This window comes from Corvus brachyrhynchos, unplaced genomic scaffold, assembly GCF_000691975.1.
Source record: "Corvus brachyrhynchos isolate BGI_N302 unplaced genomic scaffold, ASM69197v1 scaffold56, whole genome shotgun sequence".
Lineage (NCBI taxonomy): Eukaryota > Metazoa > Chordata > Aves > Passeriformes > Corvidae > Corvus > Corvus brachyrhynchos.
The window spans coordinates 387,990-412,353 of NW_008238664.1; the positions used below are offsets into that span (position 1 = coordinate 387,990).

The following is a 24,364-nucleotide window of genomic DNA, read 5'->3' on the forward strand; positions in this document are numbered from 1 at the left end:
CACGGAAACTCTTCTGGGAGCCACAGGGAAAACCACGCTGGAAACGCTTCCAGTTCCCAGCAAAATGCGCGAGACCAAATCCCTGCCGGGTCCCTTTGGTTTCAAAGGGGCTATTTTTAGAATCACCTGGTTTAAACACTGAGGAAACATGCCTACCTGGAAAACATCCCTACGGCTGAGCACATCAAGAAAAGCTCCCAGGCTGCACCTCAGGACAGCAAAGGCACAGACATTTTGCCTGCGATGGCCTTGTGTTCTCAGGTACATGTCTAATACTTTTTATGCAGCATGGTGATACAAGCCATAGCAACATTGCACCCCCTCATGCTCCATCATGAACCCACAAAATAGCTTCTCCCTTAGCCAGTGAAGACTTCAGAAGTGATCGCCTGGTTGAGATGACATTCCTAGCTTAGAGGTGAATGTGGCTGTGGTTCTTGCTGAACATGTAATGGTTAAAGCACGCTTGACTTTACTGGGACACAACAGCTGGAGTTCACCAGGCTTAGTGCTCACTACTTGGGCACAAAAGAGGCTGCTTCAGCAGCAAGACTGAATGAGCTGAGGCTGCTGGCAGTGTTTAGAAAAGCAGATTCATAGATGGATGACATACAGTCTATGTGTAGAAATTAACACCATGACTGGCAGGCAGGTCTGAGGGACATCAGCACCCTGAGAGTGACTGGCTGTGGGCTATGCAAATTCTGCATGGGTCTAGATGTACTGCAGAGTTCACAGAGCTCAGGTGAAAAGTGTAATCTAGCATCTTCAGCATCAACTACTCAATATCTTTTTTGATCAACTATACAAACACTATTTTCTATATCAACTCCCCCTTACATGACACCAGAAGAAAGAGATTTTGGGTGCTATACAGCAGTATTCAGCCAGCCAAGCCCTGAGCTTTGTAGAACCAGGGATGTGAGACTGAAACCAGTTAAACTGTGATTCTCAGGTACCATGTGTGGCCATTTCTCTAGGATTTTTAGAATACATCTAACAGAAAGGGTATACTGAGTTTCTGTGAATGTGCTGTGCAGAGCATGGATTTTGTCCAACGACCATGAGACCCTTCAGAGTGCTCTGTGGTGTTCAGCCATCCATAAACACCTCCAGAATCTCTTGAATTAGCAATGTTTATGAGAAATAAGGGTGTAGATGTGCCAGATACAACCCCTTCACAGCTGTAACAGATCTGACAGTTTAAATGAGCACCAGGTGGGAGAAAGAAAGCTTTGCATTCACACTTTTACAGCAAGTGACCTGTCCATTCCCCAAATCAGTTTGAAGCTGGGGCAGAGCCCAGCAGAGCACAGTGCTCAGGGGGCCTGTCCCTCCGTGGGAGAGCATGCTGCCATGCAGACACACTTGCAGCAGGATGAGCAGCTTTATCAGCCTGACACACACACAGGCTTTTCCTCTCAGCCAGGAGAATTTGCCTGGGCTCAGCTCAGCTCTCTGTCAACACATGCACAGCCTTGAACTAGCAAATTCAGAGCCAACAGGGTGTCTTTTCACTGAGCTCCCTCACAATGCAGCCATGATCTCTCTCACCCTGTCTGAGGCTCAGCCAAGCATGCAGAGTAAAAGACCCTCCACTATCCCTCCCCTTCATGCTTTCTGGTTGTTCTGTGAGGTATGATGGGAGACAGGGAAAGAAACTCCTGTCATTTATTACCAATCCAAACTTCTTTGATTTATTTGTAATCATCCTCCATGACAAACACAGTACCAGATACTGTGTACCATGCTGTAAAAAAGTACTGGCTTTATTACTGCATTTTTATTTTCAGCCTTGTGGCTGTCAAACAGCATTTGGGTCTAATTCATGGCATCACCACAGAGGCTGAATGCAGGCAATACAGAGCTGGGCAGCAAGTGATGCAGCACGTGCTTAAAAAGCCCAAGCTGGCCTTTGCTCAGAGAGGAAGCAAGTTTGCAGTAGCCCAAAACCTTAAACAGCTTATCCCCTCCTCCCTGCTGCAGCACAGGAGGCAACAGTGCAGTAAGGACTCCAGCCCCTGCCTGCTGATGCAGAGATGCTTTGGACTAGTACAAGGTTAGGATGTTCAGCAGAAACCTAAGAAACTGAAGAGGAAGATCTCTGATCTGAGTTCTCAGAGAGGAGAATTGAACACACATCTTCCAAAGACAGAGGACCAGGTGCACAAACATAGTTGGAGGTGAGCACCACTTTGCTCTGGTGGGTAGCTGGTTAGTGATGCAGACTCTGACGTCCCAGAATGAATACAGATCCTATGCAGCCTGGAAAACAGGGCACCTAGTTACAGTTTGAACCTCCTGGCTGGGACTAAACAACCTGAATATTACAGCCTGAAGAGTGGAAAACCCTTCAATGATGTGAGCCAATCTATTCCTACCTAGATAATCCTGTGGCAATTAAAACATCATAATCAAAAACCCTCTTAAGGAAGGGTGGGTTGTGATTTGTAGAGCTCATTGAAAGGAAAAGAGTGAGATGAAGAAGTATGAAGGCCTTAAAGGACAAATTATCATCTCCCAGCCTAAATCATTGGTCAAGAAACTTTCCACAAAAAGAATAAACATAGAAAAGCATTTTCAAAGTAAGTGTGGAAAAAAGGCAGATGTCCAGTAATGTATTAGGAATATTTTTCTCCAAAGTAATATATGAAGTGGCTGCATAAAAGAGAGGAAATGCAATTTTAGGTAGAGCTGTCTGAAATGAATCTGACAAGAAAACAAGATAAAATTGCCTGTTTATACTGTACGAAAAGATGTTCGCCACTCTAGCTGTGATGGTGGTGTTCAGATGTGCGCTTGCCCTATTCCCACATGGATTCATGGTGGCTGCACAGAGGCAGGCAAATGTGAGAGTGCTGGTGGCGGCTCCTCCGAACTCCCACCTGGCCAAGACCCATCACACGCCTGCCCAGATACGTGGTCTGTCAGACCTGGAGAAGGTTCACATGGACACCCTCATGAAGCAGTGTGGACCTAACCTTGTGTCCACCACAGCACGTTCCAGAGCTTCCCACTGATTCTGACCATCACAGGGCCATGCTCTGAAACACGTCAGCAACTAAAACACAGTATCCCCTCAGTGGCTGCTCTGTATCACGAGACATGTGTGAACACACCAGGGAAGAAAAGGAAAATCTTGTCCTTGATTTTAAATAGCCACAAGGGTATAGATCACAGCAGCAGCAGCAGCCAGCTAACAGGCTCTCTCAACTAGGAAAAAAGCTGTCTTTTCCCAGGCAGAAATATCAACATGGTTTTTTTTCTTTCAGCTGTTGGATCAATAAATCCTTTCAGACTAGGACAATTAGCCTCTGAAATAACTAATTCTTCAAGGGAGAAAAGGGACAGACTCTTTCTCTTTGCTGAGGTAAGTGCTGCAAAGGTAGGCCTTTTCTTGCGGGCTTACCACTTATTAAGAAATTATGTCCTTTCCCCTTGATGCTGGAGGCTGAAGTTGAATCCATCTTTTTTGCTTAGTTGTTCCATGCCAGTTTAAAAAGCTTTATTTGTCCAAGCAAAGTTTCTCTGTCACTGCAATTCACCTGAAGAGATACTTCTTCAATGGTGACCCATCACTATGGGGCAAAAATTCCAACTCTAATTCTTGAAAAAGACTGATTTCTGTAGCGCTGAAAGAGAAATTGAGAAACCACATATTTTGGGGCGTAGCAAAACATTCAAGAAACAAGTGGGAAATCATTGTTCAGCTTGTTTTTAGGAAGCATATAGAACAGTCTTTAGTGCAATAAATGACCAATGATTGCTGAAAATTAATCTTAAAATTTTCATGAGCTGTTTTCAGCACTGTTACCAAGTTTTGGTATTTTCTTTTCTCAGAAATGTAGACTTCTTTTCTCTCTGTCTCTCTCTCTCATTTTCTTAAAAAAAATTATAGCTTTTTTAGTAAAGAAAATCAGTGAATTTTGAATTCAAAACCATTCTGACAGTCAAGGATGCTGTCCATCTCCTCCAAACAGAAATTGTGTCTTCACTCTGATGCTCCCATCCCTCCCAACACTCACTTTACCACAGGAAACCTTCTCTTTTTGAAGTTTCTCTTGGCTTAGATCAGTCTCTAAGAAGGAGAAGATCCTTTCTGCCCCATCCCTTGTAGTGCTGGCTCTTTCCTGTGTGAGATCACTTTGAGTAATTGATTTCTAAAAAGCCTGTGCCTGTATTTGCACTGTAAACACACACACTGCATCAGAAATCTCCTTTCAGTACATTCTGCTAAGCTTAAACAAAATTCTTGATTTTGGAAACACTAGACAGGCCGTTGTAAATCACCACCTTTGAAAGCATAAGTCAATGCCTTCCTTTTGCTAAGTACACTTGTAAAAGTGCACACGGACATTTTCCAGAACTTTGAACAATTCATTCTACCAGTTAGACGAAAAATGGTTTGCATACACCTGTATGGAAAGTGATATCTAATCTTTTATGTTTGCCATTGGAGAGTGCTCAGGTCAATCAACATGCAATAGAAGGTAGTGGTAACTCTTATTTTTTATTTAATTTTACAGTCAAGGTTGAGTATTTGTTTTTGAAAGATTGGAGGAGTTGGTTGGCAGTGCCAGGGAATCGGACTCTTTTTATCTTTAGTGTGCTTGTTATGAGGAGGAGGCAGGTGCAAAGCAAGCTTTCTAACACCGTCAGCAGCAATAATCCCCACCTGACCACTGCCTGGCCACCTGCTCTCCAGGCACAGAGATAACCCAAGCTCTAAGTTCGTGCACTTCTAAGTCTTTGCTAAGTAAAGACTCATAAAAGACTCAAATTACGGTAACATCAGTGGGTATGACAATATATCGATATTTGATCCCTGACAGTGATTTCTTCCGGATTCATCCCAAGGCGTGCAGCCCAGTCTGAAAGGGCCTAACCCAATATAATGCACCTGTGGTTTATGGAGAGCCTGTTCAAAGCCTTGCTGAAGATGGCATCTAACTTCCTGATAACCCTCATGCCACCAGCCACCCAGCTTGTTCTTACAGCCAAGGCATCCTCAAAGCTACTGAATGCTGAGCTTGTCTTTCAGTCAGTAGTTAAAATCCATAAGCTTCTCATGCAGAGACTGGCCTTCAATTTACAGTGGGATTTGTCATTTTTATGGGAAATTACTTTCTCCGTGCTTAGTGACACACCCATCCCAAAACACAGTGTGAGGTGGCTGCCAAGAGGTGCAGCAGACAGGAGAAAGCAGAGATGTGCAGAAGCAAGTTTTTTAGCAGGCAATGCAACTTCCCTTATGTAGGGTAAAAAAAAGAAAAGAAAAGACAGATGAGGCTTGGCTTCATTTTTCTGTTATCTAAATAGATTCATTTATAGCCTGTAAATTACAACTGTCTGCAGGCAAACATTCCTTACTCCCCAGTCCTGATACAGCCACGTTCCTTCCCACAGATTGAACTACCAGGTTTTACTCTCCTGAGAGATTTTAAAGCTGCACTTTACAGAGGTGCCACAAAATACACCAAGGAAACCAACTGCAGCAAGGAAGCCCTGCAGAAATAGAGCTTAACCTGCCGGTTTGCTTATTCCCTTCACAAAAATATGCTACATGCCATTGAAAGACCTGCCAGCTAAAAATCCTTGTTTACATCACTCTCCTGCAGGGCAGACATCCGTGGGCTAAGGGGAGGTGGCAATAGGAGAGCAGTTCTGGAGTCTGAGCTCAGCTGAGAGGATTGGAGGAAGATGTGTGAAGTAAAAAATACTCACTAAAACCTTCGTTAGCACATAATTAAGAAGCAGAGAAAGTTATTTGAGGCTGATTTTACGACTATGACAGGGGAAAATGAAATAAAGGCATTGACTTCCCCAAGTTTGCAAGGGACAAACTTGTCCCTTGGACATGATAAAAATGAGACAGTAAATGAACTGGTCATTGCTGACTCCTTACATGGACCCAGCTCAACAAACCCACTGTAAAAATCTAGCCCAAACCATCAAATTTTCCCTCATCCACTCCCCTCAGGAAACTGCTAAAATTCACAGCCTACTCTCTGAACTGCAGGTGAAGCAGGGAGTTACCAGTACCACCTTTCACAATGCTGTTGGCTTCTTTGATATGGCTCTCTGGGATGAGCTGCAGGTCTCATTATCACCACAGTGAACACAGATAGGGAATGGAGAGGTTGGATGAAATTGGGATAAAAATGGAGGGGAGAAAATTAAGCTACCTGGTGAAAATTAATGACAGGTATGTACTGCTGGTGAAAGACGGACTAGCATGAAATTGTGAAGGTTTCTAGTACTCTTTCACTGGAGATTATGCAAAAATATTTTAAACTTTTAAACGTTTTGGGTTTTTTTTTTTTATCAAAGCATTATTTATTCCACCCCACTCTTTCAAGCAATGGGGAAAAGTTAAATAAATTTAAAAATTAAAGCCAAAGAAATCAGCAACTCTTCTGCTAACCTTGTTAGCAGACCTTTTGATGCTACTATCCTCACTACCTATAAGCCCTTCAAACCTCACAAAAATTTTAAAAATATCTTAAATCCACTTGAAAAGCACCATTAAGAAAACAAAGTCATGGTCTCACATATTCTAGGACCTCTAGAAACTATAATTTGTGAACTCTGTAAATGTTGTTGGTCACCATACCGCATGTCTCCAGCCGATTGACATTGTGTGTTCCATTTGTCAGAGCTTGTCTTTCATTCTGTTCATACGTGATACCTTTCCAAAACAAGTGCTGCCAATGGATGACTGAGGATATGCAGGCAATAAGAGTACAGGAAACTGCAGCAACACTGTAACTTTCACTGTTCCTTAAGGTGGAACAAGGCCAAGGATATTTTAGCATATTCAGGAAGAAGAAGAAAAAGAAAACAGCATGCAGAGAACCATTCTACGCTCAGTAGAAGTACAGTTACTTCATGCTGGATTTATCTCAGCACAACATAACAGCTTTCCACAAAGTGGTTTAGATGGAATTCCCAGGTGACTTGTTGTGTATTTAAATACTGCCTGCCTGAGATTTAAATAAACAGCTTTTATATTAATTAGAAGCAAATCCTCTCAATTGGAAGGTATTAACTGTTTCTAAATTGCACACACAACACTTACTCAGACCTTGATTCAGTTACATGCTTTTAACTTGCCAGCCACTCGTAGTCTAATATGCTATAACCACAGTTTACAGCAGTGCAATAAAATATTGATTCAACTGTTTTAACCTTTCATCGATCGGCATAACACGTAATTAAGTCCTAGGAGCAAGCGAGCAGCTCATTGCTAGCACACCAGCCTAGGTACATATTTACAGCCTAAGCCCAGCAGAATTGTTTGATGCATGTCTTGCAGTAATACACATGCCAATTATCTCTTTGCTGGCTTCTGATTGCAGTTTAATCAAAGACACTCCACACCGCGCAAGTAGGACCTGAACATGGACCGCCAGGCTCTTCACTGACCGAGTGCATTGATTTCACCAGCTGAGAACCTGACTCAGATGCTTTGTACTACACTGATTGCACAACCCCTGTAAAAGGGCCTGTGGCTTCCAGAAAGCACAGGAGTTTTTAGTTCCACTTGATACTGGGAATGCGAACTCCCTCTAAAGGCAGAACAAAGCTCCCTCCTTAAATTCACTGGGTTATTTAGTAGCTCTAAAGTTTTTAGAGCCTCAGGATCATCCCTCTCCCTAAAGTAACCACCTTGTCTGGCTCCCAGGAACAATGTTCTGCTTCTCTCAGCTTTGACCCCATTAGGTAAATCCATGTGGATTTTTTTTTCTGGCTGACTAGCTGAAAAAAAGATGTTTTTTCTCTTGGTTTACCTCACACCATTCAAAAAAGCTAAACAGATTCTCAAAATGTTTATGATCAGATTGAATAGGCCAAATTAATCCTTTGTGCTTGCAGCCTGTTTTTCGTTAATTAGTGGAAACCCAACCTGACAATATTCAATATCACAGTTTCCAGACTAAGAGTGCATTGCTGAGATAAATGGAGTAGAAGGAAGATGTCTGTTCCTGGCATTATCATCCTCCTGTACAATAGCATTTTGTTTGTTTGTTGGAATATATATGATAGTGGCAGATAATTTTTTTTTTTTCAGAGCCTAGGACATTTCAATAAATTCATGTAAATAAAATATACAGACAAAGAAAAATTGTGGTTATACAGCTCTTTTGGAAATCTCCATAATCTTGTACAAATCTCCTCTCTTTTGGGTGCCCTCACAGACGTGTTGAACTCTGCTCCAGCCAGCTGTGAGAGGTAAAGATGACCATGGTGAGAATATTACTTTTTCTAGATATTGTCCTTTTTGAAATGAACACACTGGCAAGACATTTTAGAATTCTTTAAAATGGCTCCAGAAAAAAAGACTTTCAAGTGAGGAGCAGGTATTAAAAAAACCCCAACTCAATAAACAAACAAAAGAATCCAACAAATCAAAGCTAAAGTTATCCTGTCTCCTTTGTAACCTTCCTCCCTTGCTATGGAAGAGTGAAAGTTTTTCTTGAAAGCCAAACCCCTGTGGGTTTGCAGATTATTCCCTGCACACAGTGATCAAAGAGCAGGCTGTGGTTCTGAGCAGACCACAGAAATGATGGCCAGAGGCCTTGGACTGTCAGCAAGGCTGACACGCTGCCCCGGCAGTGCTGCACGACAGCACCTCCATCACTTCCAGCCACTGGGACACCTGACTTTTTGTGCCACACAAGGCAGTCTGACAGCCAGCACTTTTCCCATCCTTTTTATTCCCTTGAAACTGGAAAATAAGCCGCAGTTTCTCTTTTGCAAGGATCCATTTCTCCATCAGTCGTAGTTTCCTGGGCTTTCACATTACTTCTGGACAGAGTTTTACTCACTGTTGTGACAAGTGCTGTGCTCTGTACCCCACACATATTCCTGTCGTAGAGCACTTTTATAAAGCACAATGTACCTGAATTTTTTACTAAGGGGTTCATCCCAGCCCACTTGACCAATAGTCATCTCTATTTAAGGAAAATTCTCCATGCTCTAAATGGGTCATTTTGTAGTCAATGTGTCTGAACTTCAATTACAAATTAAATGTTTAACAGATGCAAGGGGGTTTCCTCCGGAACAGAGTCTTTACTCTCCTAGTTTTTTTTGATGAGTCCTATGAACGCACTAATCCAAAATCTAGGCAAGTTCTGTGGCCAGATCCCATTGTTAATGGAAAACTGGAATCATCCATGCAGAACCACTGATTTGTGTCCCCTAGCAGTCTGGCTTATATTAAATGAGATTAAATAGTGGGTTTTAAAGCTACTGCAGAAAACACTAAGAATGACTTTCTCAGGGTGACAACAAACTCCATTTTGCTGACATCCTTCTCAGTGGAACATTCTTGAAAGACATGGTGCCCCACAAGAGGTCAAAGGAATGAGGTGCTGTCCCAGCAGGCCAGCAGGAGACTTGGATCTGCATTTTCTTCACCTCTCCGCAGATCCTCTGCCAGTAATAGTACAGCTGAGATGAGGTTTCAGGCTTTCTGAATCTTTCTGGTAAGAAAGATTCATCTGGCTGTTTCTCTTCTAGCCAAGCAGACAAGTTCAAAAAATTGAGACCTGGAGCCAGCTTAATCATGCATTGCTTCCTAGGGAACAGGGCTAAAAAGGAGGAATACAAAAGAACCTCACCATATCCATACCCATGCATCAAACTCCAGGCAAAGCAGCGAGGCAGAAATACTTTGATTGGCAAGCTTTGCTGTCAGCCATATCTAATAAAAGAATGTCTTATCTTGGACACCTCTGCTGATCCCAGCTACTGCATTATCACACAGGAGGTACAAATTTTCTAGCAGAGCTTGACCTTCAGGAACATGAAATATTCACCCACTAGAAACTGTCCTGAGAACCATATAACTAGACTTACCCTGCATTTTCAAATTAAATACTTTCTTGTTAGGCAATACAGATCCTGTCAACAAAACTGAGTTTACTGTTTGTTTTTTTTTTTTTTTTACTAAGAACAGGAAACAAAAATTTGTTTAGATAATGCCAAAACATTTTGTTTCAGTAAAGTTGTTCCAAAACATAAAGAAGTGCTATTTATTCAAATGTATACATATTCAAATGTATAGAAATGAAAAAGTAACTCAAAGGGAATTGATTCCTGATTTCTGAGTTCCTCTAAACCTAGATGTGATCTCAGATGTCCCCTCTTGGCTACATTATGACACAAAGTGAGATAACAACGTTTAGTTACTGTCATCAAGTCAACACCACTGCTTTAAATTCAGAGAGAATCTGAATCAGATTTAAACTCAGATAGAATCAAATCTGGTTGACCACAAAGCATACTGTGTGTGTTATCTCAGGGCTCTGTCTGGGACAGGAAAGTGCCAGTCCTTCACAGCCCTGGCTGGAGGACTCAGAGCATGTCAGCTGAAGGAGTAGGATCAAAACGACAATCAGAAGGGTGACGGGTCTTGCTGGGATGACAGGCAGGGCGTGCATGGGGAGTGAGCACATACATGTGTACTCTGTTGCCCCTAAACTCCCCGCTGGCCCTTTTCTTGTGAGCCAGCGGGGCACCAAGCCCGCTGAGAGGACTGACTTGTGCAATTTCAATGCCCTTTAGTGATGCACAAGAACAGAGCCGACAGGAAAACAGAGGAGATGGGGCATCGCAAGGCTGCTGTTTATTTGCACAGCCGCAAAGCCCACGATCTGCCCATGATTCAGGGACCATGATTTGCACAAGATTCAGGCACCAGCAATTGCAGATATTTATACTGATAATTCTTTGTAGCAAATATTCTAAGGAGATCTCCTTTCAGAGACTGCTACATTCTAATAATGAAGCAAAGCAATAGATGCCTTCAAAGTCTCGCTTAGAATCACAGAAATCCCATTTGTAGGCATTAGTCAGGGGGAACATCAATACGTCATCCCAAGCCTGTCCTACCCACCTATTATTCTTACACATCTTTGGGGGGACCAAAGTGGTAGTCAGCAGCCTATAGTTACCCAGAGGTTTACCTCAAAAGCAGTCAGTAAACTAAAATATGCCCCTGTTCTCAGTGACAGACAGCAGACAAAGGTAACACAGAAATCTGAGATGGGCCGCTTTCCTCAGTGACCCAAATTCTTGCTTCCTTCCTTGACCCAAAGTATTGCTTTCTTCCACCACAAAATGTTCCTGAAGCTACCACGTGAGAAAAGAGGGCAGAATACCCAAATGTCCCATTCTCTCCCTCCCCAAATTATTTTAGATATCCATATCCAAATCCTCAGCAGCTTTGTTTGTGGTAATTAACTGTAAATAGTGAAATGCATCTCTTGATACATTTCATACTCAAAGGTGGCACCAAAAACTTTCTCCAAGTTTAGTCTTGCAAAGTAACGCTGCAAAAGTACATCATTATTTTCTGAAGAGATTAAGAAGTATCCATGTGGCTCTAACAAATAAATCAACACAAATACAGACAAAAAAGGTGACATCATGTGCTTATGTTGACTGTTTCGCTGGTAAAGATGTTTTAACTTCATTTAGAAATGCCTTCCTCTCTCTTTCTGGATACACATGTGGAACATTCAAAAAGGAGTCCCAGCTTGCAACACCCAGTTTGCAAAGGGAGTTCTTGGGAAGCAAATTTCAGGGTCCATATTCTTCTTATGAGTCACTTTATCCACTGCAAAACTATTGCAATGAAAAGATTTTTTTTTTTTTTTGAGGTAAAGCACAATTAAAATGACCTCCTTTGCTTAAGTTAAAACAGGAGTGAAATGAAGAATCTGACCCATTCCTCTAATTTTACAGGCTCAATAGTAATCTAGCTATGCTATTCACTTAGAGAAACCATTAATTTTGCTATGTGACTGAAACTAGAAGGCTTCAGCTTTCTTTCTCTCATTTTCCTCCCCTCTTTTTGCTCTTTGTCTATGCACCTGTTTGCACCACTTTACCATCCCATCTGAAAAACTTTGAGTAATCCTCTGGCACTAACCCTGGTGTGATAATACTTCTGTTATTCAGCAGCATAATTACAAAGGACAACACAGATAAAACAAGTCTTTCACTTCTGCTGTGAATATGCCAGTTTTGCCAGTCTTCAAGGTGAATGATTTCTAAAACCTTCTGTATTTAATGTTAATCTAAATTCTCCACACAATGAAATTTCCAGCACTTTAGGGAAAAATGGTTACTTTTGATACATCAAAGTGAATTCTAATGGTCGAAACTTTTACAGCAGCTTCTTTAGCAGCAACCTCTTCCCCAAAACACTTTATCAACCTTGAACGGATCTGCTGAGAGACAGTTCAGTATTAGCTTTTGCTTTGACAAGGGGAAGCTACTGCAGAGGGAAGTGTAATGCTGGAACCAGCCAGCAGACCAGTGATATAGGCAGAAATAATTCCTTTCGCTGCTGCATCATAACCCTTTGGACCTTTATAATATCACCAAAAATTATGAATTGGGTGGTGTTTGTTTTCTTTTGGTTTTTGGGACAACTTTAACTAACTTATCTTCCACCTACAAGAAAGTTTGCTACCCAGTTAAAAGCTCAGCAAGACAATTAAATCTTGCCTAGTTCCCTAGCTCCTATTAGGGACAGGGAAAGTCAACGTCTTCACATCCCTTTTTCCCTCCTGCTTTGTCCCTCAACAGGGAAGGTGAAACTGCATTATTCTGTGTTTTCTGAGCAGGTTTGGATCATTTGGGCTGGAATCAAGGGGGAAGAGTCCTGGTGGCTTGGGTCTCTCCTCATGGATTTCAAACTGGTGGCTACTCTTGTTAAACCCCCAGATGCATTTTCCTGAAGGTCTTATGTAGGTTCAAGGGGTGAAACATGACTCAAGAAGAAACCTCACTCCAACAGGCAACAGGGAGCACATGGAGAGCTATAAAACAAGATAAATCACCCTGTACTCTCTTTTCCATAGCCTAAACAAATCATCTAAGTTTAGAACCAGTTTTTCTCCCCCACAGATAGACAAATATTATTCCCTTGTGCTCCTCACGCATGCTGTATTTTTGTCAGACTGCTGAGCTGTTTGGGGCCAGACAGCTGTTCTAGAGCCATGCTTAGCTCTGGGCCCACATCTGGGCATGGTGATGATACAGTGATAGCAGCAGCAAATTTAACAGGTAAGAGGAATTACAAGTAACTACCCATCCGCCATGAATCTTTAAAATATTTGTGATTGTTTTTTCTGGAACGTTTGCTCAGCCAGAGAGAGTCCCCAAGGACAGGGCTTGCCAGACAGGAGCCTGTCTAGCACAGCCTACTGTGATCTCTAAGAGAGAAGAATAAAGTTATTGATCAGTGCCTAGAAGAAAGTCAACCACGTTTCGTGGTCCAAGTCAGCAGGGAGAGCTTCGGGTACTCTCAAGGTCATCTCCAAACTAGTGGATTTTACCTTGCCCCCCAGAGAACTGAATAAGGCCTAAGGAGAAGAAGGACATCTTCAGCTGGTTCTTCACAGGCTTCTCAACAACCTTTTTAGCCAAACTAGGAAAATTGTCACACAGGAGCAATAATTGGCCACAATGTCAGCAAAAGGTAAGCTAAAACAGAGGGAAACATTAACCTCTCCATCCACGAGGGTTTTGCTCCTCACAGGCTGTTCCAGCATCTCCAATTGCTCTGTGACAACATCCAGCCTAAATCAAACCATGTGTGATGGGGAACAGATCTCCATATAGTCTTTCTAGCACTTGCAGAAAAGCAGTGATCGTTTCCAAATCCTGTCATTTTCCACTCAAGGAAACCACGGGATTGAGAAGTTGTTTCAATGTCTGAATCAAACCAGAAACTATCTAGGTTTGCAGCTTATTGTCCATGAAAACTTGAAATGCATAAAAAACATTATCCCAAATAGAGCACAAATAGCCTGTGTATATATCAATTCCATGAGGAGCCTTCCAAGGGCACGAAAAAATAACATCTTCTGCACAAAAAAGGCAAAAAAGAAACCTAATGAATCAATTCTCTGTACACAGGTTCATCAGGTGAAGGATGTCAGTTATTTTGTGCATGGGCATAATTTCAAAGTTTCAATTTAATTAGGATAATTTTCTAACAGTTTGGCTGTTCATCAGAACCTCATCAGGATAGAAATTGGGCAGAAACCCTTCTAGAACAGACCTGATTGTGAGAGATCTTTCATTCCATGGTCCTAGCCAGCTGGAAACACTGTGAATAGCCTCTTCAATGGTATTTCAGTCTCCTGCTTTTGGACCCAGATGAAACCAGGAAGTGCTGTGAAACCATAAATACCATTAAAAGACAGAGAGGGAGAAAGATTAACCAGATTCTGGCCAAGCTCCAAAACTCTGCATTTCAGTTTGGGGCAAAGGTTCAGGCTGGTTTTCACAGATCAGTTTGTCCACCTCAGTTATTTCCCACTCTGACATGATATAAAGTGCCTTTGCTTGTCTTTTGTTCCCTTATAGACAAAGTGCTGGTCATATTCCTTATACATCAGGCAATGCATGTGCAGAAAGAGAAAGAGGACTGAAAGCATGGCAAGACTCCACAGCTAATTTAGGATCAGAAATAGTGGGCGGGAGAAGCTGATTCCAGCTGCAAGGGGTTATATGGAAATATCCCTCTCAATTTTTCAAAGTCTTGTCCCATGTAGCACTGTTGGTCATTAGCTAGAAATAATAATATGTATTATTGATCACAAATGAATAGAGAAATTCATTACATAGATCAGCAGAGACAAAGAAAAGGTTTTTTGTTCTGGTTGTTAACAGAGAGAGGAGCCAGGAGGAGTCCTTTCCCTCTTACCTGGTCCTGTGTCCCAAGAGTCAGACACATGGTAGGAGCTGGTAGGAGCAAGGAAGGAGGGCTGCTGACTCCTTAACCCCCTGGGTTTTAAAACAGCTGCTCAAATGCCTTTAAACGCAAATGTAAGTGGTGTCCTAAGCAGAGATTGGTGTATTCTCTTACATTTGGAAACACTCTTCACAGATGCTGAGCGGCTCCTGCACCCACAGGGTACCTTCAGCACTCAGCCTCAAACTGCAGCGTGGGGTACTGCCTCAGGATTTGAAATTGTGTTGTGGGATCATCTGAATGGGATAAACTGACTACTTCAGTGCCCACGGGGCTCCAGTGAAAGCACAGCCACAGATCCTGAACACACCACTTGCCACTGCTGAAACAATATGGAGTGGACAGACACATCTGGAGCAGACTGAGGCAACATCAACAAAAATGGCAGGTAGAAAGCAGCATATGATTTTCCAGAAATGATTTTCACACAAATATATTTACTTTTCCTTTTGGGGAGAGCAGGGGAAAAGAGAGCTGCACATCCTTTACAAACAGTGCTGGTATTATTCACACTGCCAACCAAACCACTTAAGCTACAGAACCTTTGCAGTACCACAAGTGTAATACAAAAAAACAACCAAAAACCACTTACTTCCTTTTTTTCCCCCCTGAGTATTGACATTCTTGTGCAGTATTAGGAGAGCTAATTTAGCTTCCAGTTCTAAGAATTTTTGAATCTATAGCCAGTAATTATTTGCATTCAGGGGTACAAAAGAGGAAAACAAAGCCCACAAATTCTAGCACATTCATGTGGGATTGGGAGTTGAATTAGGATCCTCACACCCCATTGAATTATCGGCCCCCCTATTAGAGCCTTATTAAAATGGTAATGATTATAATGCCAGTCATAGGCAGGCTGTCGCACCTGTCAAAAAAAATACCCCGATTATCCTGTTCATTCAACTGTCTGGCATTCGAATCCATGTCTCAGGTTTACTGTTCTATGAAGTTTTTCTTTCTCTTTCTTTATGTTTTTTTCCTTTTTATGAAGAAAAAGAAAAGATACAAGAACAAACACTTTCACAAAGGTGATAAAAAAAAATCCCCTCTAATTTAGCACATCTACTACACATGTGGTGTTAAGGTATCTAGGACAGCAGTCTGAGGACATAGACACAATTTCACTGAATTTCTCTATAATGAGGAAGAATACAGAGGGCTACACTAAAATCTCTTTATAAAAAGGAACACTGCTTTTTAAGAACAAAAAGAACTGTTGGCCTTCCTCTTTCCCCACACACACGCTCCATTTCTACACACAGCCATGATTACGTTACTCAGAGCATTAAAGTCTTCATACACAAAATAAACACCTTGGATGGTTTAAAGGGACAGTCCTGAAAAGATCAACATTAATCCACAGGCTTTGCTAAGGATGAAATTGCATTAATTCATTTTCTCCTTTGAAAGTAGTGAACATATAATTCGAAATAAGCAACACTAATCTAGGGTCTAATCGTGAACACATTTAGTAAAAGGACACTGGGGCTTGAAGACCTCTACCAGCTTTCAATTTAAAATCCTACAGTGATTATTCCAATAACCTGTTGTTAATAGCAAAAACAACATTAAGTTTAATAAAGATATATGGATACTTGGCTATCCCTAAAGTAGAAAAACAGCACAGACATGTTCCTGAGAATTTAAGTGACAGGTGGAGAGAAGATTAAATATTTTCCACTCCATTCAAAAGATGCCTTTTTCCTTTCCTCCAGCCCCGTTGTATGAGTTTTTCAAATACCACAGCATAAAAGAACGTCAGTGGAAGAGCATTTAGGGGCTGAATGCCTTCAATAGCATCTAAGACAGATGCTGTGTCACTGAGTGCCCTGGACCCTTTTGGGAAGTGAAGCAACCAACAAAAGACCGGTTGGATTCTGTTTGTTTTGGTTTGTTCCAGAAAAACATTTTTGATGAAACATGAAAAAAAAAAAAAAGCTAGCGTTTTCTTAGCATTGGGAATAATGAAACGTGTAAGAACTGCACTTAGCAGCTCCTGAGTGCATAAAGCACTGGATTTTTTCCTGTTTTCACAGAAGTAACTAGGAAAAAATGCCTTTATTTTAGAAGACCACATGTAAACTTGCAATGACTCCCGTTCTAGGATGATAGGGGTTGTATCTAAATGTTATTTTTTTAGTCATTCATTGTGTTTCTAAATACAGTTTTTCTGAGCTTACAACAGCTAAAACAATATTTTTAAGGTGAAAGGGAACAGAATTTGAAGGATGTTATAGTGAAAAACAAGAAGTAACCATAGAATTGTAGCAAATAAATGAGTGAGCAAACAGCATGCAGCTGCTGCCTATTACCTCCTTGGTTTAAACACACACACATTTTTATTTTTGGACCTGATGCTCCTCAATATTCTGTCTTCTACTTTTTTAGATGGTAAATACTTAACAGTAGAGATGGATGCTGCTTGTTCAGTGCCTGCAAAGGGAACACCAGGCCTTAAAGAGGACTTTGGAATGATGCAGTGATTCCTTTCTTTAAAATCCCAGTTATCTCCATGCAAGTAGAGTTGGGTCAAGCTCAGAAATCCTGTCTATAAACAACCATGCTCACTCAACCCAATCACTCACACAGTCAGAGACATTTGAGCAATGTGTTTGAACAGTGAGAAATAAGCATGATTTCCATTCTCCACTCCTAAATTCAAGGGATGACCAGAAGGCTGAAGCATCAAATTTAAGTTTGAAGATCAGATGAGCTTTGGCAAAGGGTAAATGATGCCCTGAGACCACACCACTAACCTCATAGCACGTGCTGTCCCAACCCTGCTGCCTACTCACTTTTTCTTGCGTTAACTGGCCTCTGCAAGCTCAGAGCTCCTTATCCCCCATCCCTGTCTCCTCACTGTCTAAATTGCTGGAATAAAGATTCTCCCTCCTGCATGCTGACCTCAGGAGAGCTGCAGCACCCAAAAGTGATAGCAGGGAGCTGCAAGTGCTTGAAGGAATGAGAGAAACTAGAGAGGATGGAGAGACTGGGACAGGATAGATGCAGGTGCTGCCTGAACATGTTTCTGCAGGTGGCACATTGCTTGGATCAGGTGAGGAGCAGCTGGAGCAGTGGGACCACAGGCTGTTTCCCACTATCTTAATGCACCTCCTTTCAGATGCTTCAATCAAACAGCTGCAAGAAAATTCAGCAATCTGTCTTCTGAGAGCATTACTGAGTGAAAGCTGGAACTGATTAAACACTACCATAGCAATGGTGACAAATGACTTCACTGAGAAGGGTCTCAAGATCACTTCACCAATGACTCACTAGCCCAGAATTTGCCTGTCAGAGCCCAGAATGTGAATATTTTGAGGCAGTGCCCCAGGTTGCACCCTCCTCTTTGAGGCATTTTCCCACTTGAATTTCACCAAGACTCATGTGGTTCTGTGGCTTTTAATCTTGAGTGAATGAGTGTTGCCACCCTTGTGGATGTGGTAGCTAGAGAAACTACCCATTCCTTCAAAAAATCCTCAACCAGAAACAGACCACCTACCCATTATTAACCAGGGTTACCAGTTAAAAACGTATGAAGGGGGTCACATGAATGGACAGCAGTGTGTATGTTTTATTAGTTTGAACAACAAGGGAATAGATGGATGAAAGATAAGGTAATGATTTGTGACAGGAGCCCAAAATTTGATTTCAACAATTAAATTACCCTTCTAAGAGATCCCCAAGGAAATCTATTAAAATACCATCTTCCCCTATCCCCAAAGTATACAAAAGCTGCCTAGTAACTGTCCAGTATCACTGCCTTTGTGACATGTTGGATGATTCCCAAGACAAAAACCATATGCTGTCCGATGAATGGTAGAGCAATCAACAAGGAAAGGCTATTCTTTAAGTTACTTGCCCTAAGGAAATAAAAAAAGAGAGAGAAACCAACAACTACACCACAAAGTTTGCACTAAAACATAGGGTTTGGTTTTGCTCACTTGGTTTTTCACCAGATAATTAGAAGTACTCCCAAGTCACAAAACCACATCCCTAGAAAGTGTGAGAGGATTTTCACTTTTGACGCCGTAAAACTCTGCATCAGTGGCAATCCCCCATGTTCAGAGGAGCATGCAGCAGTGAAAAGTGCCTAATGCTTGCTCATCATAGTAACCCTTTCACCAGTTCCCTGGGACTGTTACTGAAGCCTAAGCTTTCCCTCTCACCACCAGTCTTTAGTTACCTTGTACTGTTATATTTAAGGTTACCCCTGCTGCATAAATATTGCTGTTTAAACTCAGAAATTTCAGATGTGCAGCAAAGATGAAACAAAAGAACATATTATGAACATCTGCATCATTACAGAGCTAAGGGAGATCCTTGGTTTGACTCAAGCTAGATATACCTGTTTGGCCTAAAAATAACACTTGCAGACAAATGCAGAATTCAAAGACAGCAACAGAGGGCTTAGGTTCTTACTTACCTATGGCACATCTCAGGTCCTCAATTTGCTTACTCACACTGAAAAATCTGTCTGCTGATGATAAGAAGCCACAATTCAGAAGTGGCATTTTGAAATACCAGCATGGTATCTGCTACAAGAAATCAATATCATGCACTGATGTGGTTGGTATCAAGAACAAAGCTTGCTCCTAGTCAGTTGCCCAGTATAGTTCAGAGTACTTCCCTACAAGCTACTTTCATTATAGATTATATTTAAAGAAACCAACTGCCAATCATCATTTCTCTATGCAGTGAAACGTTATGTGTTCAGATGTGATTTTAGAAGCTATGAATAAAAGGCATTTTTTTAGTGAGAAACCTCAATTTTTTGAGGCAAGCATATATTTCAGTTTACTGATTTGTCCACACGCATCCTCCAAATCCACAAATTTTGGCATTCACATAACTTTCACTGAACGTCTCTTTCAGAATAACAAAACCTCATCAAAATGTGCAGAATTTTAAGCAAAGGAGACGTTTATGTCTAGGCAGATGCATACAATTAAGTGTTTGCAGGACTAGGACTTAAGAGGTCTGGTATCTAGCTGTAGAGGGCTACGCGCATCTCAAGGAGGAGCTTTGTAAAGAGCACCAGAATGCTTTACCTACCTAGCCTGGAGCACTTTCAATTCCAAAGCCCTCGAGTCTATTCAACTAATCAACAATCTCATAAAATTGCTGCAAAATTCAACAACAACAGAAAAAAAGAATAAAAAGATAATTTTTTACACAGCACGATTTCCCTTCTCTTAGAGAAAACTTTCAGCTCTTAGGAAAATGAAAGAAATTTTAAAGTATGATATCTATAACTTTTCCAGATACACTTTCCCTCTATATTATTACTTATGATACGGAAGCCAAAAACCCAGATCTGAAAACCGCTCAAACCCTTCTTCAGTCTGGCCCCAAGTCTAGTTAGCATTCTGTTCAGAATATCCTGCTTTGACTGTGAAAAGGAGCAGTTACCTCTTTTATAAGCTGCTTTAGAGAGGAAAAAAAAAAAAAAGAGAAAAAGAAAGAAAGAAAGAAAAGAAAAAAGAAAAATTCTGTCCTTGAAAAGCTTGAATAGATGCATACCATTATGAGTCTGGTAGGAGTGACTGGGACAAGTACCTGAAAACACACTGAGGCCAAAACCTCCTCTGATTTACCACAGCCAGGGTTTTACTCCATTACTCCATTTCTTACTACACATAAACACATAAATTCTGCAAAGCTGCTGCCTAACCCCAGGGACAGGTGGGGTCCCTGTTCTAGTATTTCTAAGGCCCCCTAAAGATGATGTGTTGATATGGGGATGCCCATTAAGGTCCTGATGTCTGGAATGCACTTAGGCTACACCTGAACGCAACGAGATTCCTTGTTGTGATGTTCTCCTGCTTATCTTGTCTGAAAGACCTGACAATCAGTGATCCCTGTGCCCATCAGTAACTTGCAAAATGCAGCAAGGCAAGAAGAATCACCTGCCCTGCTGCGGTATCGGTTGGGTGTAACTCTCGAATAGATAATTACGAATCTCACATACAGCCCACTTTCCAAAGCCAGTCCTTTGGGATTGCAGAAGATCTTAAAGTGACAACAAGAAACACAACACTTACAAAATCAACTGTCGCAGACTGTCAGTTTGTGACTGTTTTTGAATGGCAATGATCACATAAAACATGGCCTAAAAATGCTCATCATGGCATCACTATTACCTTTGATGTTGGAGACTGCTGTAGGTCTACACCCAAAACTTTTGTAAGGAAATGTGTTTGATACATGTGCAATGCTTCTTGGTACTTTTATAATACTCCAAGCCATAAAGTGGATACTGACCTGTTAGGAAAAAAGAGTAAAGGCAGTCAATTTTTTTTCCCATTAGGATTATTTCAACAGGTAAAAAGAGAAGCCTCTAGTTGATATACAGCATAAAATGGAATAGAAGACCATTTCTCAGTGCTTGCACTGAAAAGCATCTTTGGCTACGACTGTGGTTTACAAAAAGCTTAATTTTTCAGTGACAGACAAAAAAAAAAAATCACCTTTACTTTTCTTATGAACACCTTTTGTCACCTTATAACTTCCTGGCATGTTAAAATGACCAGGAAGAGATTGTAGGACACTCACAGAGATTTCCAAATGTTTCCAAAAATTTCCAAATCAAATCCTTTTGACTGGAATTTAGCCATTAGTCCTGACTCAGGAAAAATCAACAGTGTGAACTCCACAGAGCAGCACATGGTAAGGAAGGGATGGAAGAGCACAGCAAGCTCTCTGCCATGTGCCCAGCCAACATCTGATGTTAAGCACCGTGGCCACAGCGCAGTCTTTCTGCATCATCCCAAGTGTATCATTTGGAGGATGCTTGGAGCGTACGGAGCATGTCTGGACAGTAGTCAGTACACGATAAATGAATGTCTGATTTGCTTAGCAGTTAAGCAGGCAGGATTCTGCCCACTCAGTGGCAATGTAGGAAAGAACACAACACCATAGAAGTAATACATAAACTGACAAACACACACACACACGCATGTTTTAGCTTTGATTCTCATCTGTGGCTTTTACAGTATGACCCTGGTAAAGCCACTACACCTTCAGATCTCATGTTTCCAAGTGTGAGATATCCATTCACTCTCCATTTAGCACAACAAGGGCTAAATTCTAGCCTAATACAAATAACAAGCAGCAGGTATATGCTTCCAGGAAGCATTTTGCCAGTCATGTTTCCAGTAGCCAGGAAAAATTCTGGTTATCCCCATGAATGGAAGGAGGGGATCTTGCCCAGGGGCACCCTGTCTCTGTACCTCTTGGATCCCAGTAATGTAAGAGCTGCCTGCGCCTCCATGCCAAAACCAAGGGATTGTTTCCAAATCTGTGAGCCAAAAGTGTGATTATACTTTTTTTGGACACACCTCCATTTGCCTGGTTGCTCCTTCCTGCACCTCTAGTTCCAGCAGAAATCTCATTGTCTCTTATCTTTCCTCCACAGGATCTTGTCTATTTTTAGCCAGAGCAACGATGGATTTTATTTTCTCTTCTTTCCCTCCATCCAATTCCCTCACCACAACCCCCCCACTGCCATCCTATGCATTTGCAACAAAAGTGGAAACTTCAGAAACTATTTGTATTTCATGGGCATTCGCACATTGTGCCAAAACGATGGCCCAAAAGTTTGGCGGGTAATCTCAACCCTAGAATTCGTGAGCTGATGATGAATGGCTGTGAAGCCTTTGTGATTGCTCAGGCTCCATTGTGGCTGGAACAATGGAGGAGGACACAAGTCTGGCTCAGGAGAGCAACGGATAAAACTGTTGGGGAGAATAGCGGGCTCCTGCCGACATGACCACTTGTTGACATTGAAAGGATTCAAAAACAAGTGAGCAGAAACAGAAACGATTCTGTTCGGCAAGGCTATTAGTTGCAACGTGTGGCAGTGGAGCGGTCACTCCTGATGTGTTTCCTCGCTAATGAGCCCTGAATGCCCTATTAAACTGGGATGCTATAGGCCCAGCGCCACTGGGACAATGCTATGCATGAACGACTCCCCCAGCACCTATTGGCTGCCCGCATGAAGGAAGCAACTGGCAACACTCAGATTTAAACGGGGCTGACAGTACAGTTAAATGATCATTAATTAGAGTTGCTGAACAGATAGGGACTCCAAGCAATTCTTAATGACAAGATAACAGTCTAGTATTACTCAGCTTTGCGCAAGTTCAAGCTCAGGCCCCATCTCGGTCTTTGTACTGTACATGATGAGTGTCAAGTTGATTTTGGTTTCATTCCTATATTCACAAACCGTCAGAAATCCTAACTGTGTGTTGAGGCAGAAATAGAGATTTTCATATGTAAAGATGAAAATAATCCTGTGTTAGGAATAGATTTTGTGCAGAAAAATTCATATTAGAAAACCGAAAATAGAACAGTAAAAAGAATATCACTTCTATCAACATGTCTGTAAATGAATCCATAGGGAAGTCACCACTCACCCATTTTCTGTGCCCTTTCATCAGCCTCTCTCCCCAGTACTTAACACGATCTATTCATCCAACTTCACTCCAGCCTTACAGCTCAAACCCCTGGTTTGTTCCATCAATCACTCAATACTAATCTGGGAAAATAAGAGAACACACCACCAAACTATCAAGCATTAGAAGCAAAAAGTCAGAGCAAGACATGAGCTCTGGCTTGAGGGCATCATTCCCCAACCATGGGTTTGGGAAGAGCCTTACTCTAAGAGTACATTACGTCCTAATCACCAGCTTCTGAGCTCTTCTGAGCTGGTGACATCATTTGGTGAAACAACATGTATAGCCCCTCCTTGCAACAGGATATTGGATTAGCACGGGTCTGATTTTCTACAAGAAATCCTGTTCGCTGAAGATTATTATTGACTGTATACAGTCTAGGATACAGTATAGTTCAAAACCACACAGTACGGCTCCTAAAGGCTTACAGGCCCAGGGCACTTGTGAAAGTTCTCACACCAGGGACTGAAGTGGTGAGACAAGCAATGTGCATTTGTGATTAGAATAGTGATTATAAGTATTTGGCATTCATATTTTCATTTGGCATTGTGGGTTTTGTTAGAAAGTCTTCTTAAACTGTGAAAAGTATACTGCAATAGCCACCTTAGTTCTGCAGTAGGTTAGGTAGGAACACATGTATATAAGTGATACTGAAAACTAAGAAAAAGTTTCTTGATTGAAACATAAGATTACATAAACTCTTAGTAGCACATTATTCTGAAACTTTTTATAGCTTTATTTGCACATTTTAACAAAGATACTGTAGAGAGGGAGGTAGATCATGGCTATGACAAGATTGTTGCAGATTGTTGAGCAACTCACTTTAGCAATTATTCATATTTCTTATGGAATTCTCTGACATGATGCATACAATATAACATGAGTACGTTCTACGAATCTTAAAGCACCTCCATATAGGCCCTAATACAAGTAGTCCCTGATCCAGAGGATTTCTGAGGCAGCACTGAATGCAACTGCCAAGTAAACAAATTTCTTCTTTCATCTCTTCCCTCCTCATCTCTGTTGAAGGAGGTAGCCTTTTTAAAGGAAATAAGAATGTCATGGTAAATGCTATCATATCACCCAAGAAATTTCTTATCTGCTTTTAATTTTTCTTATGGCAGATTTGGGGGGG

At 41.5% G+C, this 24,364-nt stretch overlaps 1 long non-coding RNA gene across 1 annotated transcript in view; it reads left to right on the forward strand.

The window, feature by feature from the left end:
- LOC108447575 overlaps positions 1 to 24,364 on the forward strand; it is a 48,306-nt gene that overhangs the window by 3,404 nt on the left and 20,538 nt on the right. The window contains exon 2 of the long non-coding RNA XR_001863233.1: positions 3,273 to 3,370. This is a non-coding gene — a long non-coding RNA (uncharacterized LOC108447575). The remainder of the gene's footprint in view (positions 1 to 3,272; positions 3,371 to 24,364) is intronic.